Source organism: Tiliqua scincoides, chromosome 4 (assembly GCF_035046505.1).
Source record: "Tiliqua scincoides isolate rTilSci1 chromosome 4, rTilSci1.hap2, whole genome shotgun sequence".
Lineage (NCBI taxonomy): Eukaryota > Metazoa > Chordata > Lepidosauria > Squamata > Scincidae > Tiliqua > Tiliqua scincoides.
Window position 1 is genome coordinate 6259784 of NC_089824.1, and position 15798 is coordinate 6275581.

Consider the following 15798-nt stretch of genomic DNA (forward strand, 5'->3'; position numbering starts at 1 on the left):
TATTAATAAGATTTGACTCCCTGTTTGAGGAGGAAAAAGGTTGCTAAACTGAGGCCCAGGAACTGTGTGGCACTGCAGCAAGTGGCTGAAAAAGCTGCAAAGGGGAAATTGGGGCTTGGAAGGACAGGGCAACACAGCAGCCAGGGTGCTCTTCATCAGATGTCTGTAGCAGGCAACCCCTCCCCCCTGGAACGTGCTGCAGTGCCGAGAAACTGGTGGCTGCAGTTCATCCTTGGAAAAAGGCACCAGCAGTCACTGTGCAGGCAACTGTCATCGAAGCCAAAAGTTGGCCAAGGCCAGAGGTCTACAACCCTGTGACTGATAGGACTGGTGACAGGCACTGCAAGCAGCAGGCACTGCAAGCAGCTAAATAGACTAGAGGTGCTTTAATATATAGGTGTCTTCCCCCCCCCCCCATCTTACAAAAATGTTCACATATCCTCACCGTTGTGTAAATAACTTCTCTGCTTCAGATTGCAGCTTTCCTTTTTCTGTTCCTGGGTCTTGGGAGTTCTTTGTTGACTGTAAAATAGAAGCAGAAAGCACTCAGCATTCACAGGGATGCTGTTAGGGACCAGAGCAGGGATGACAGTCAAAAATGGATGAATGTCAAACCAGGAAGCACTCAGCACTCACAGCAAGCAAGGCAGAGGGCAGAAAAGAATGCAGTACTAAACTTGTTGAACTCTGTGATAAGTGTCACATTCGTCTCACCCCTCTGCCTCACTTACTGTGAGTGCTGAATGCTTCCTTTCATGCAGTACATAACTAATCTATGGAATTCACTACCACAACATGTGATGATGGCTATATGCTTAGGTGGGTTTCAAGGCTGATGAGACAAATTAATGGATGGCACATCTGTGTCCTGACTGTTCATGGCCTGACTGATCATGACGACTATATGTTACCTCCAGTTTCAGAGGCAGTGTGGTTCTGAATACCAGTTGCAGGGAAGTTTGTGGAATTCCCAGAATAACTAGTGAACCACTGTGGGGATCAGGATGCTGGATCCAGTCTTTGGCCCATTATAACAGGCATCTTATGTTCTTGTTCTCACTGATGCCATCTGAGGAAGTTCTGTCCTGGATTCCTAGGTTGGCTCAGGTGAGGGTGGTGGGAATTTGACTGTGTCTTTTACATAGCTTTCCAGGCAGGAGGTCTGGTGTAGAGGGTAGAGCCTCCATTTGCCTGAAGATAACATCCACAAGGTCGCCAGTTCGAGGCCACCGGCACCGTGCGACCTTGAAGCAGCTGATAAGCTGAAGCCGAGCTATTCCATCTGCTCTGAGTGTGGGAGGATGGAGGACAGAATGTGAAACCAGATCAGAATGAAACATCTGAATGTTGTGGTTCTTGAAAGATAGAACCTTCTTTCAATTGTAAAAATCCCTATGGGGATTTAAATAAGCCTGCCTATGTAAACCGCCTTGAATAAAGTCTTGAATAAAGACCAAGAAAGGCGGTATATAAATACCTGTACTATTATTTATTTATTTATTTATTTATTTATTTATTTATTATTTCCCAGGTTATTTCATAGCTTTTCCCAGGAATTTGCTTCTTTGTGAGGCCCATCTGGCCTGTTTCATCACTGCTTCCTGGAAACTGGCAAAACCCATCCTTTTATTGCTTGCCTTTGCATTAGTGCAAGTTTATGTTGAATTGGCAATGGTTATTTTTGGCTGCTATGTGGTTTGTTTTGATGTTTTGCTGTGTTCTTGATTTTGTGATGTTTTGCTTGATACGGTGATTTTGTGTTCGTCTCATTATGATTGTTTTATTGTGAATTGTTTTGATTGTCATCTTGAAGGCTAATTGGTAATATACAAAGCTTTTTCATAAATGAATTTTCAAAAGAAAATAGAATCAGCAATGAATGAATAACTATATTCATTCTTGGGATAGTTTGAATCAGTTCTCTTACTTGCATATTTTGAGAGTGCTTTGAACTCTTACAAGTGAACTATTTCAAACAGGTCAAAGCAACTTCGTTTCAAATATTGAAGGGTTTAAGGGACAAAACTGGGATATTGCATATTTCAGTTTCTCATTCTAAATGCAGTTTTGAACTATACCCCTACTGGAAACAAATCACTAGTCAGTGAATTATAATTCTTCATTTTAGGGTCTTAATTTACAACTGAATGAACTAATCATTCTAACAAAGCTTTCTGTGAATCATCCATTCTTTAAATTGATAACTGAACATTGAGTTGTAAACTCTTATTATGGAAGTGGGTCTTTCAAAACACAGTAGTATTATCAGCATTACTTATTTTGGATTCAGAAGTAAATTTCTGGTTGGTCTTCATGAGATTTATCAAATTTGCATAGATTTACATTAAGTAGTACATTTTGAGTGTGAGAATGCTGTGGGGGAGTTTTTGGAAGCCCTCTTGGTAGGGACTTGACAACCTTTTTGTCTTTTGAGGATATGCATATTTTCTTATAATACTGGTTGGTTGTATTTAAACTAAAATGAGGACTGAACCAGGTCTGGTCAATTAAAATACTTACTGTGATAGTTTTGGAGAGTTGCTTGAGAAGCTCTACTACAGATGGTTAGCGGGAGTGGTTAGGCAAGAAGCCAGAAGTAGGTAAGGTCAATTCCTGAAACATAACTGAAAGTAGTGAGTCATACAGCATTTTTTTGTGGGCAGTGAAAGTTAGATACTTGGGAAATGTGTGTGCGTATCAAGAATAACAAGTGCAGAACTTCCTAGAGTGTAATAGCTGTTGACTCTCACAGATAGCAAACACAGCGAAGCTTTGTGCACTTAAAGAACATTTGCATGTCAACCAGTGGTCAGTATTTTTTTTGTAATGGCTAGAATAATGTCTTTCCAATAAATTGTGACTGCAGTTTACAGGTTTATTCTAAGCTGGTCTTCCATTTGCAGAAGAAGCCCTGTTTTCACACAGGGGCGGTAAGGGGTTGGTGGAGATTATTGTCATCTCTTCCCTTCCCTGTGCAGCTTCCTGAGTTATCTGAATATCTGCTTTTGAGGGTTGGAGAGCTCTTGTATAAACAGAAGGCAACCTTAGGTTACAAGTCAAAAAATGCATATTCTTCAGATCTTTGGAAAGATTTCTGTGGTGGTGTTTTATAATATTAAAACCAATATTGAAATATAATACAAATGAAATAATACAGATTGAATGTTTTAATCATAATAAAACAGCAGCAAAACGGCAAACTCAAAAACATTGCAACAAAAAAGCAGAATGAAACAATTAGGTCTTTACAGTCTCCAACAGGGGTGTCAAACTTTTAATCCAGCTCTCAGGCTCAGCTGCTGAGCAGTGCTGAGGTGCTACTGCTGAAAGGTAAGCCCACATGAAAATTGGGCTCTCCCATATCTTGAAATATGTTCATGATTTGCGTATTTTTCTCTTCTGTCATTTGCAGCTAATGAGTTCCTAAGTGAGAAAAAATGCTGATTCTTTGTTATGACCTGTTTAATTACATCATTTCTGGCCCTCAGCAGGCATGATGAATGCAATTTGGCCCTCTTTATGAAATGTGTTTGGCACCCCTGGACTTTCCCAGAACACTGATGGGGAGGAGGCAGTTCCTACTTTGAGAGAGAATTGTATAATTGAGTGTCACCATGGAGAAGGCCCACCCTCTCAGTGCTGTCGGTTGAGCACCACCAATGGTGGCACTTGCAGGATTCCCCCAGGTGATTGTAAGGGATGAGCTTTTCGGTGATCTGTCAGGGTACCCTGGTCCTAAGCCATTTAGGGCAGTGGTTCCCAAACCTTTTAGCACTACGACCCATCTTGTTCTCCATGGTGGGTTGTGACGCAGTGCTCCTTCTTGCGATGCCCTGGAGTCCTCTTCTGGGCTGGCAAACCAGAAGCCAAAAAACCCTCGCAAAAAAGCCATGAGGGAGGGAGTAGCTCTTAATTCACCTGAAAGGGAATTCCATAGTTCTGGTGCCACTAAGAGAAGGTTTGCTCCTGTGCCGCCATCCCTCTAACTTGGGACATAGGTGGCACTTGAAGGAGAGCCCCCTCAGATGGCTTTAGAGGGTGGGCTGGAATGTATGGGAGAAGGCAGTGCCTAAGATAGCCTTTACCCAAACCGTAAAGGGCCTTAAAGGACAATACCAGCACTTGTAGATATTAGAAGTTGAGAAAATTGGAAAAGTCTAATTCAGAGATGATCCAGTTTAGAATTAATTCAAAAAGCAAAGTAATCTCACTCACAGCCTTTAGATTCCTGCTGAAAAACCCTTTTCTGTGAAACCTGTGGCATTATTCCTTATTCAGACCAGGGGAGCCCAAAGGGTTTGTTGGAACACCTTAAGTTGTTGCGGCATCACAGGGGCACCATGGGATGTCCTTGATAGCCTTTCCTACCTGTTCACATGGATTCTGCCATCTTGAATCTCGTGAAATCTTATGAGATTTGGGTATCGCTTTCTTGGGTCTCTTTTGCGAGATTCAAGATGGCAGCACGCAGATGAGCCAGGGTGAAGAGGCTGTGGTGGCATTGTGACCCAGGTAAGTTTGGGAACCACTGCCTGAGAGCCCAAACATATCCATGTCTACCCATGAATGTGAAAGGGTGCAATGCACATTTGGTGCAGTTTCTCTTTAATATCCTCACAGCACATTCTCAAAATGCTTTTAGTATTGAGGATAATTTAAGAGAGGTCAAGGGCATTTCCATGGGGGTGGCTACCAAGAGGGAAGCTCATGTTCATGCTTCATAAGTGTGTACAGCTACCCCTTTGGATTATGATGCTTCATTTCAAGAACTCCACTTAAGTTTACAAAGCATAAATCTGTGAGTTGCATGTTTATGTGCAACTCACATAAGAGCAACTTATGTAATTCTTCCTCCACCCCTTCATATCCTTGAAAACTGGGTAAGAAGGGGCAGAGGAGGAATTTATGCCACAGTGCCCTTAATGGTTACCAAAGATATATCTCCAGTTATTAACAAGGCAGAAATTGGATACAATCCTGCTGTATCTACCTGCTGTACCATAGTTTTAAGACTTGGTAGAAAGGCAGTTGACACATTTGTATATCAATAAATAATACTAAGAATTTAACTTGCATAAAAGTGCCATGGCGCTAACACTTCAGTTCTCTTGAAAACAGTGAAAAATGCTTTTGATTTGTTGGGAGGGGGATCCTAACTTCAAATAACAGTCATAATCTACAAGTTTTAAATTCAAGTTTAGTTTGGTGGATGATTGAGGGGTCACCAGTTTAAAGTATACTCAGAAAAATGTTGAGTATGCTTGCATGAATTAAAAGTATAGGTGTTTCCTGTTCTGCGCTTCCTTCATGGAGGCTATCATACAATAGTTATTATCATTGTAGGATTTTAGCTCCTAGGAGTTAAAAAAAATATACTCAAAATGAAATGTCTGTTTGCTTTATCTTGTGCAAAATCTCATTTTTTGCTTGCCTGAATAACTGCTCATCAGTAATTTCCAAAGCTATCATGTTATCTCTTTAAAACTCTATTATGTATATCCAACATGTCAAGGAAGTACCTGATCAATTCTGATTTATTATTTACAGGTTTCAAGGTTCATCTTGTTCCTAGAACATATCTACTGTTGAGAACTGGAAAATCTGTTTAAGGTATATTCTGGTTTTGTTTCTTTCCTCCTGGGGTGTTATGAAAATTGGATAAAATTGCCATTGATGGCAGTCTTGAAAGCACGTTGAGTCATTGTTGTAGTTTTTGAATTCACTGCAGTGCATGCATCTATTTCTAGCTGGTGCTATTGAAAACTTAGGCCTTAAGGAAAGAGCCATATATGTTACATTATTGTACATTATAGGTTGTGTGAAAAATGAGTTTAAAGTGGTTTAGAATATCAGGAGCAGAGAATTCAGAGTGCATATGTGTACTAAATTTTATGTGACGTTGATGGTGGCTTTTGGTATACCCACTTGTGCTGGTAAGTAGATCTAGGATTTTAGTCTTTGCATGAGATGAAGCTCCTTCAACGCTTACATTGTTCATAAACATGGATGGGTACCATCAGAAGGTATCGTCTCGCTGCACTGGTAAATATTGCTCCAGGTTCAACAGTCTAGACGGTTCTTTAAAACATATTCTTATTGTTTAACTCATGATCCTCATAATGTGATTACTCATATGTTCTACTTGATTTCTTTGTACAAGGAACTTGCTGAGTGAATGAATCAATGTTAACAAATTCCCTAGTTTCACACTCACATTGTGCTACTGGGTAGAATTCAAATAACTTGCTGGGGGTGTAGAACTGCTAAGTTTCACTTCTGGTGTGTGTCATTGTCTGTTCAGTTCATTCTCATTTAGTTGTAAGCCCTTCAGGTGCCTGCAGAGATGCATATTTCCTGCAATTCCATGAGTCAAGATTAGGACTAATGAGGAGCTGTTTGATTATGTACCTTTTGTGCTACAGTCCTGATGAATATCACCCCCTCTCCCTCAAGGGAAAAATTGCCCTTAATCAGGCTGTGCAAGTTTTGAAGAACAACATTCACCAAGCCAGAAATTTGAGTTTACAGGGAAGCCAGGTGTTCCTTCCTATGTTGTCAAAGTCAGTATGCTTGGTTCTGGTTTCTAAACATTTTAGAATGCGTGATAATGCGTGATCCACTCTTAAATTTTTTGCCATACATGTTTTTTAAGAGAGGTGAGAATTGAACAGCAGCCACTCGTGGAGATGATACTGTTTTCTGCATCATGGATGTTGAGACTATCTTTTGGAAAGTGGGAAGAATATTATTATCTTAATTCTTTTTTTTCTTCAGCACATCTTGAGGGCAGTCAATCTGTCCACCTGCTAGTGTTTTGCTTGGGCCTCACAGGAATGTCTTATTCTCCCTCTTTTTTCTGAAAGTGTCTGCTGAGTTTTGTGTCTTTGTGTTTTTGCTTGTATATGTTGATGAAGTTTTTTCCAAGTTCAGCATTAGTTACAGTGGTTGAGAGATTTGTGAGAGCATGTCTCTGGTGAAATCCACAGGTGGCCCTTTCAGGAGAAGGTGCTATCCAAGATGTTGAGAACTTGTTGCTAAGAGAATTTCCTTATGATCCAAACTTTGGGGTCTCTGAGTAATCATTTTTATTTTGGGAAGTATTGGGAGTATTTTTGCAAAAAAAAAAAAAAAAATTGATCTTTTCCCTCCACCTAACTTTTAATGTCTCTTAACTAAACAGTACAGGTCCAGCCTATTTATACACGGATTTTTTATACATGGATTTGACTCAACACTTATGGCCACTGCAAATGAGAAGGAATGTGCTGATCCCTGGAGAAGGGGAGAAATCCATCCCTTTAAAATCAGTTTAAAAAACTGAACAGTCCTTTAACAATAGCCTCCTTAATGAGAGAGAGAGAGGGCAGCTGGCTCACAATTCATCAATCCTTCTTTCTCCAGGTGACCCCTCCCTTCCCCCTGAGCAGTGAAAGAAAGGTGATCACTTTGCATTGGTGAAGGGAGGGGCTGAGTGAAGCGCCTTTGTAAGTGCTTGGAGGAGACTGATGGATGAATTGTCTTCTTAATGACTCTTATCTTACATCACATAGGTCAGCAAGGGTGTTTTAAATCACCAAAGAAAAGGAGCAAAGAAACTTTGTTTTTTAAATTGATTTGTTATAGTGCGTTTTTTGCCGTCCACCTAAGTGCTTGGAATGGAAAGCACGGGAATAATGAGGCTCAACCTGTATATAACGCATAAGTTAAAACAGGCTACATGTTTTCATACAGACCCTTTTTGTGACAGATTTTTTCCCCATTTCTTCCTGAGCCATCAGGCATGTTTAAAATACTGTATATTGAAGTCTGGTTTCAGCTTGCATTACTGAAACTTGATCAGGATGAAGTGTCAGTAGGACTTCAGTTGTGCAGCAAGAACCTTGGACAGCCTTTATGCTGCTCTCCTGAGCCAGTCAGGCAAAATAAGTTATTTTTTCAACATGTCCCAAATTTTCATTCTGCTTTAGATTTTCTCCCCCCTGAAAATGAGAAACTATCTTTTGAAGCTGCAGTACATTATAGTACTGAATAACTATATGCCTTTTAGCATGGGACATGAAGAGTGTGTGTGTGTGTGGGGGGGGGACTTTCATAAAAAAAGTAAAAAAATTTGCTGTGATCAGTGCAATTGCTGCCAGGTGTTGTCATTGGTCATGTGTGCCGGGTCTTAAGTCTTAGTGTTAAAAGTTGTTCAGTCTCGTTTCGTAATGAAAGAGTAGATGTGTTCCCAAAATAAACAGTTTGATCTGCTTTTTAGAACTATATCTTTTTCCAAGGCAGACTGGGCAAAATGGAGATTGATGTACTCTTCTTCTTTGCAGGCATTAGGCATTCAGTAGGGTCACCATTTTTTCAATTTTCATTTATTTCACAATATGGCTTTAGTCTCTTTGTTTCAGAAGATAATGGGATAGCAGGGTGTTTGTTTAGGAAACTGGAGACAAGTGATAATATCCAATTTGATATGGCTTCCAATGTTTGTATGATAATCTAATCTAATGATTGTATGGTCTTTTTGAATGCCAAGTTGGGGGCATAGTCTAGTTGCATAGAGTAGCTGAGGAGGTGGGAATTATAACATTTGCTAGTATGTCAGGATTTATTTTTCCAAAATCAAGAAGATTCAGGTATAGAGTCCCAGGTATATGATATGTGGCACCTGGAATGGGTAGAGCATTTGAGAGAGAGCTCAACTTTTTTAAATCTTGTACCACTAAGAGTGCAATCCTGAGTTGAATTTTGGCCAGTGCAAATCCCCTGCTCTGGCCCAGGAGTGTTGCAAATGTGCCATAAAACACATTTGTGCCTCCTGTGAGTAGGCTGGGCTGGCACAAGAACATGTGCCAGCCTCCTCATGCTGGATATCAACTTGGAGGGGTAAGTAAGCCCTGGCTGAGATGTGGGTGGTGAGAGGGTGTGATGGGAAGGGGGTGTTTTGGGCAAGGGAAGGGCAGACTGGGAGGTGGATTAAACCTAGGAGGGGGGCAGGATCTGCAACAGCTGCACAGGCCAAATCTTAATCCCCATTCCTGGCCTGATCGGCCTTACATGGCTTCTTGGATTTCACCAGCAAATTCGCTGACGCAGATCTTAGTAGTCCCATAGGGGTGGCTGGGGTATTACTTTGGGTAAAGGGAAAAATATCCCCTTACCCCGAGTAGCACTCCAGCTGGCACCTACTTTGTGCTGCACAGGCCGATTGACCTGCCTGTTCACAGTGCAAGTTAGGATTTGGCTACCCATTCCAGAACTTCTTCAGGCCGTTTTCTGGAATATGCCACGCTTAATACCCTTGTATTTAAGAAGACCAACCTCAGACAATCTGCTTTTGATTTTGAAAATACTTTATGTGCTACATATGCAGTAAACTTCTCTTATCCCTCTCACTTGGGATCATTTGAAAAACTGGTTTGTGCTTTGCTTGTAGTGTGGCACAAAATTTTTTTGTGAAAGGCTTCCTGGAGCTTGTCTTGACATTTGTCAGTGCTTTTGTCTTTTTTTCTGAATTTCCTGATTAGATCTGGAACCTCTTGTGCTGCTTTGTGCCCAGGAACAATTTATGGGAATCTAGTGACCTACCAACAAAGCATTTGAATCGTTAGTTGGTCATTTTCTGTCATTCAAGAAGTTCTGAATTCGATTTTCAGTGGAGAGTGCAAGAAACTTGGAAAATAATGAGCTAGAAACGAACATGAATTGAAATATGGATTTTGGCCTCTTTTATTTGTCGCTTAACACAAATCACATGTCGGTATTTTTATTCAGTTTCATTCAAAACATGTCATGATGTCATCTAGAAATGTGCTTTATTTGGTTGGCTCTGTGATCTGCAGCTTCCTGCTCTCTTGAATACAGCATACGTAACAGATTAAGTGAGTCATTGGCCAACTGTGTAATTATTAGTTTGTTGGGTAAATAACTTTAACTTGCTGAACAGAGTGCAGCAGTACCTTCTTGGATAAAACTTTGTAACGGAATTCCCATTGTGGGTTTTTCTACTCGTAACCAAACTGTAAAAATGTAGGATTGCAAGTACAAATATGGCAAAAAAAATTATAAATAGCAGATGGTTTTCTCTTTTTTCTTTTTTTTTAGGGGTGATATACATGTTACGTGTAGACATGTTAAAAAATTTTTTAAAACACAGACACAAACCATTGGTATTGTTTAACAGGTTTAACATTATTTAGATTTCCTAATATTCAAGTGGTAGCCTTGTAACTGGATCGTGTGTGTGTGTGTGTGTGTGTGTGTGTGTGTGTATTTGGCAGTCAGTTTTGCTTTGTTCAGTGAGGCTTAGTCTTCTCAATATGGGTGTATAGGATTGCAGTTGTACATACGCTGTACCCATTCATTGAATAGGATTGTGGTTGTCTGTGAGAGGGATCAGTAGCTGGTTTACCTCTGCTGTCTCCCTTGATAGCAGACCAGTAACAGCTGTGGTGCCATGTTAATGGGGCTGAGAGTATTTGAGAGGGATGTGCTATGGCTACTAAACTTAAGAATGCACTTTTAATAACAATACTGTAATAGCAACTACTAACCTATATTACTTTGGCTAGGTAGGATCAGTAAAGAAAGGAAGGTAGATACTCTGTTGCCTAAGATGTGGAAATGTATACTCTGCCCATTCCAGCCACAATTAATCACTTTTAAATTCCATTTATTTTAACCGGAGACATTCCCATTGAACTCTTCTGAGAGGATCAGTAGCATTTGGAAGTGCTTAATTTTGAATTTAAGATTAAGTGAATTGTGCTCATTAAGTTCAAACTGTGACTTACAAATATGTGATACATGTGCTATTATGGTGTAGGCAAGAAATCAGATTTGCTTAGGTTTGGTTTGACAGTTTTAAAAAAAACAGTAGTGAAATCTTACCTATAAATACACAACTGCTTTTTAGTACAGCACAGGATGGGCATGTAAGCACTTAAAAATGTGATAATAGTACATGGGGGTCTGTTCCTTAAGACTTTTTCTTTCCTTAATGATGCTTCTTCAGTTAGCCACAAAAGAAAAGAACTCAACCTTTTGAATGAATGGTGGAATGGCAGCAAGGAGGAACTGATGTGCCAAGCAACACAAGAAGCTTCCTGCCTCAGTTCAAGAAACCTCCAAACTGAAGTGTAGGTGGGGCTGGAACTGTGGATCAGGAAGATTCTGCCTGAGCTGCAGGATGACAATCACTCATGGGTCATTCCTATCAATTCCTGCTGCTCCTCTTCCCTTCTTTTCAGATGGATTACTAGGAAATATACAGTTTCTCCAGATATAGCTGAAGCAGAGAAAAGCCTTCACCATTCTTGAAAGGATCTTCTGCATGCTTGATTATTTGTTTTTATTTATTATTGAGCTGGTTACTGGTTTTTTTGTGCTTAGGGGTTTAGTTCCAGTTCTGGTTCAGGACCACCAAGGGATCTTAGATTTGGGTTCAGTTCCAGTTCAGGGAAGAAAAGGCAGTGCAGAAAAGTTGGGTATAGGTGTGTTGACCTCTCTGACAGAGACTTTCAATTCTTTTTCTACCATTTTTGAGTGGTGAGGCTTGTATGCTAACCATGGCTGCTTCTAGCAGAATCGGACGTAAGCCTGGGAAATGTTTGCCTTACAGATGACGACCAAGAATCTGCTTATCTTCAAACCATTCTCACCAGCCAATTGGTGAAAGACTTGCTTGCTTTAAAAATTAGAAATAGATCAGATATTTTCATGATGCCAAACTTTGTACCAGTTACTGAACATCATACCTGCATGATAAAACCCAGAAGTGTACAGAATGTATGTCTTACAGAACTTAACAGTACATACCTTACACTTAACTTAATTTGCGTTCACCTGTCTGCTTTAACTGGCTCTTGGTAATTGACTGTAGATAGTAGGAACATCTTAATTACTTCTTGGAGGAAGTGAAGGTTGTCAGGTTAAAAGGTATAGGAAAGAGGCTGAGGAGAAGTGGATTCTGTTATATGCTGACACTTTGCATATCAGTGCTACACATTTTTAATCAGGTGGTTATATTTAAATGAGTATTTTCCTTGTTTTCCTCCCCACATACGTATAAACACTTGCATGAGATCAAGGATGTAAGTGTCTGCACATGTGAATTTGTTAACACTGATAAAGATGTGAAAATTTTTTCTCTTGCACAGTGGAGTAGTTTGCCTTGGAAGGTGGCAGACTCCCATTGTTGGAAATATTTAAGCCTAGACTAGATTGCCATCTTTTGGGGATGTTCTGGTTGTGGACTGCCCTCATCAGTGGGGTGTGTGTGTGTGTGTGTGTGTGTGTGGATCTTGTAAGTCCCTTCCAACTCTGTGATCACATTATTCTTAGCCCTTGCCTGTACAGAGAAGTTTTATTACGTTTTCAGAAGATGCTTCTTAGTTATAAAGATATGGCTTATCTGAGTAATAAATTTTTTCACAAGACCAGCCAGCTATATGCTGAATGTAGAGTGCTCACACACATTGATGACTCCTGTGTGGTAAGGTGGGGCATGTTACTGAACAGAAAACTGAAATTGTGTGTTTATCCTTTCTGAAGTAGACATGTGTTTTCAAGCCTTTGGGCATCACAGCAACATTCTTGTTTTGGTTGGCTGGTTTATGTTCATCTTCTAGGTGTCTTCCCATTTTCCCTGTCTGTTTTTGTGCAGTGTTTGTCAAAGTGTGCTGCTGTTGGTGCTGTCATATCTGCTTGAAATTATTTTACTTTTGAATGCTGTTTCTGTAATGTTCTAGTCCTCTAGGGGAGGAGTGAGTTGGATGTTGGTTAAAAATGTTTTCTGTCAGTTGATGGAGATTGAGTTAGTGGAGATTGTGAAAGGAGAGGATTCATCACAAAGGAAGAAACTTGTGCTTGTTGGTTGTGTTAAGCCGTGTTGAAAACAATTCACAGGTTCTAATAGCTATTCCTGCCACTTCTTTGTCAACAGAAGTAATATAACTTCTGCTTGATCCTAGGGCAGATAAATTCCTCTTCTTTCTCTTAAGATTTAAAGAAACTGCTAAGGCTTATTTAGAGTACTTGTGGTGGATGTCAGTGGAAGCAGGTTCCACTGACTGTTATAAATGTCACTGTCCCCTATGCAGAATTTCTTTTGCGCATTCCTGAAGAAACCCCAGAAGGATGTGGGGGAAATGTTTTCCTCTGTGAATGTGTAGAATTTTCTGGATGGTTACACTGCATGTACCCAGATTTCTAGATCACGAGAGCCATTTATGCATGCCGACTGTAGACGAGGCCTTTTATTTTATGCAAGTCCAGCCTGTCTGTCATCATGTGGTAAGTGTATAAGTGTCCTCATGCTTTTTGGTCTTGGCTGAAGATCTCTTGCCCTTGCTCTTGAGCATCCCCAACCCCCCAAAAAGGTTTGTTCTGTTGCATATTGTAGTAATTGGGGATTCCTTAGATACATCTTGTCTTAAAAAAAATATTCCAAGCAAGTATTAAAAATGCTAAGTTGGTAGATAATAGAACTGTTGAGAGATCTTTCAGTGTGTGAATGGGGATAACTAAAGGATGTTGGTTTTATGAACTTAGATTAGCTTTTCAAGTACTATTAATATTACTAATTCCTTGAATTTCTCCTGTGACTGCCTTTACAAAAAGAGGTAATATAGTCACTTAAAAAAGAAAAGAAAAATGGGACTCCTTTAATCTCTGCTGATTAGTTTTGATCTACATCCAATTTTAAGGGTCAATCCACAGGTTAAGGAAAAAGACATGGTTACAGACATTTGGAATTGGTACAGCTTCACACTACAGCTTGAGCAATATCCTCCTCCTCATTCTCATCCTTGGTATTTACATAGTGTTTTCAAGTGTGTTTAGTATTTCCCATATACTATCTTTTTGTAATCCTTTCAATATCTCTGTAAAGTATCCTTCTCATAGAGTAGACAGGAGAGGTGAGAGGGAGGTGAGATGGCTCTCCTAAGGCCACCTGAAAAATTCATTTCAGAAATGAGATTGGAACTAAGAAATAGTGATTCTTGACTTAGTTTCATAGTTGCTACTCCACACCCACACTGGCAACTGGTCCTACTGCCTCCACAATGGCTTCTTCCCCAAATTTTCTGGTAGTCAGTGTCTAAATGGTCTTTTGGTACTAACTGGCCAGATACTAGTGGGGCAATACGCCCCCTCAATCTGAAGTGTGATGCTGGGACATCTAAGTGCCCTCATCTAATGCTTCAGAAGTACTTTTTCCATTATGTTTGAATGCTTTCCAAGGTCAAAAATGTTCTCTCCATGAAATGCAAGCACATCAAGATGTATGGTGGTAGTCTTGGCCAACAGTCTGAGGCTAAGAGGCAAAGAAGGAAGGCCCATAGCCAGGGAGACAGGCCAGGGACAGACTGCACTTGCTCCCAGTGTGGAAGGGATTGTCACTCCCGAATCGGCCTTTTCAGCCACACTAGACGCTGTTCCAGAACCACCTTTCAGAGCGTGATACCATAGTCTTTCGAGACTGAAGGTTGCCAACTACTAACCTTTTCCCCAATTTGCTTGTTCTCTTTGTGCAGGGAACAGGCACATTGATATGGGCTGGCATCCAAATATGTGATCCTCGCCTGTATACTGATGTGGAGACGACAAGAAAATTATACTCCCAGTTTTGAGAAGGGTGGGGGACAATCTACAGTTTCTCATTGCATCCAAATTAATTGTTTTGGTTCCTGAACTCATCACAGTTGGAATAGACCACAGTTTCTCAAGTTCAAATGTGATTTCAAGCTTTACAAAACGGAAAGTGGAAGCTTCCAGTCTCCTCCCCTCTGCTCAGATATGTAGGAGGATGTTGAGAGCTCACTAGCTTGTGTTTGAAATTCTGAACCATGGCTTTGTATTGTGTTTATAACATGGCCAGTGAGTAGATTAACAACAAGACCAAAACTTAAAATGCAGCTTTGAAATAGGATGCAGCATGGGAGGGGGGGGGGTTTCAACAGGGATGAGTTACCAGTGAAAATTACCCCTTTCTTGTATGATAGAAAAATGCTTTTTGTTTTCAGAACTGCTTGCAGTTCAACTTGCAGAAAATATTGAAGATTTTTTTTTTTTACTAGGTTCTAATTACTTTTGGTATTTTCAACTGAGAATTAAGAGGATAAGGAATCAATGTTTTCTTTAATGTAAGGAAACTAACCAAGGAATACTTCACCTGTGTGTGCATGTTCTGTATATTCAGCATTTTATTGCTGAAGTGATTATTGACTGGCCTGAACATGGGAGACAGAAGAGAGAAAGAACAGAGCTTCATATTTGGAAGCTTTTATCTATGTTCTACAACAGGGGTCTCCAAACTTTTTGCCAGAGGGCCGCATCAAATATCTTGTGTGGTGTGGAAGGCTGGAAAAAAATTTAAATATAAAATTTAAATAGAGATGGAACTTAGATGAGTGAATAAATGAATGAGTGGGCTCATTCATTCAACCTCTCCGGCCCTCAGAACACCTTCCAGACACAATCAGAGCACAGTTCTGGGCTGGAAAGAGACTTGCTGCGGGCTGCATCTGGCCCCCAGGCTGGGGTTTGGAGACCCCTGTTCTACAATCATAACAAAAGGAGAATTCAGCAAATGTTGAAGATTCAGTTTTTGTGTTTTCTCCATTGTCTTCAGAAGGCAATCATCCTTGTTATGGTCGATAGGATTTCCTAAGAATAAGCAGTTTTATAATGAAAGGCTAACATGTGTCTGTAGTGACTGTTAAAGTCTTTCTGGTTTCGCCCTTTCCCTGTTATCATTAAAGGTGCGTAAATTGTTTTTGAAGCAAGGGTGTGTTTTGATTTTTG

The 15798-nt window shown here is 40.2% G+C and overlaps 1 protein-coding gene across 13 annotated transcripts in view; it reads left to right on the plus strand.

Moving 5' to 3' along the window:
* Positions 1-15798, plus strand: part of PTK2 (protein tyrosine kinase 2) — a 253954-nt gene that overhangs the window by 11982 nt on the left and 226174 nt on the right. For 8 of the 13 annotated variants that reach the window (XM_066623720.1, XM_066623723.1, XM_066623724.1 and 5 more), the window contains exon 2: positions 5548-5610. The exons of the other annotated variants lie outside the window; for them this stretch is intronic. The gene's annotated coding sequence lies outside the window, so the exon portion shown is untranslated. The remainder of the gene's footprint in view (positions 1-5547; positions 5611-15798) is intronic. 13 annotated transcript variants of the gene reach the window in all.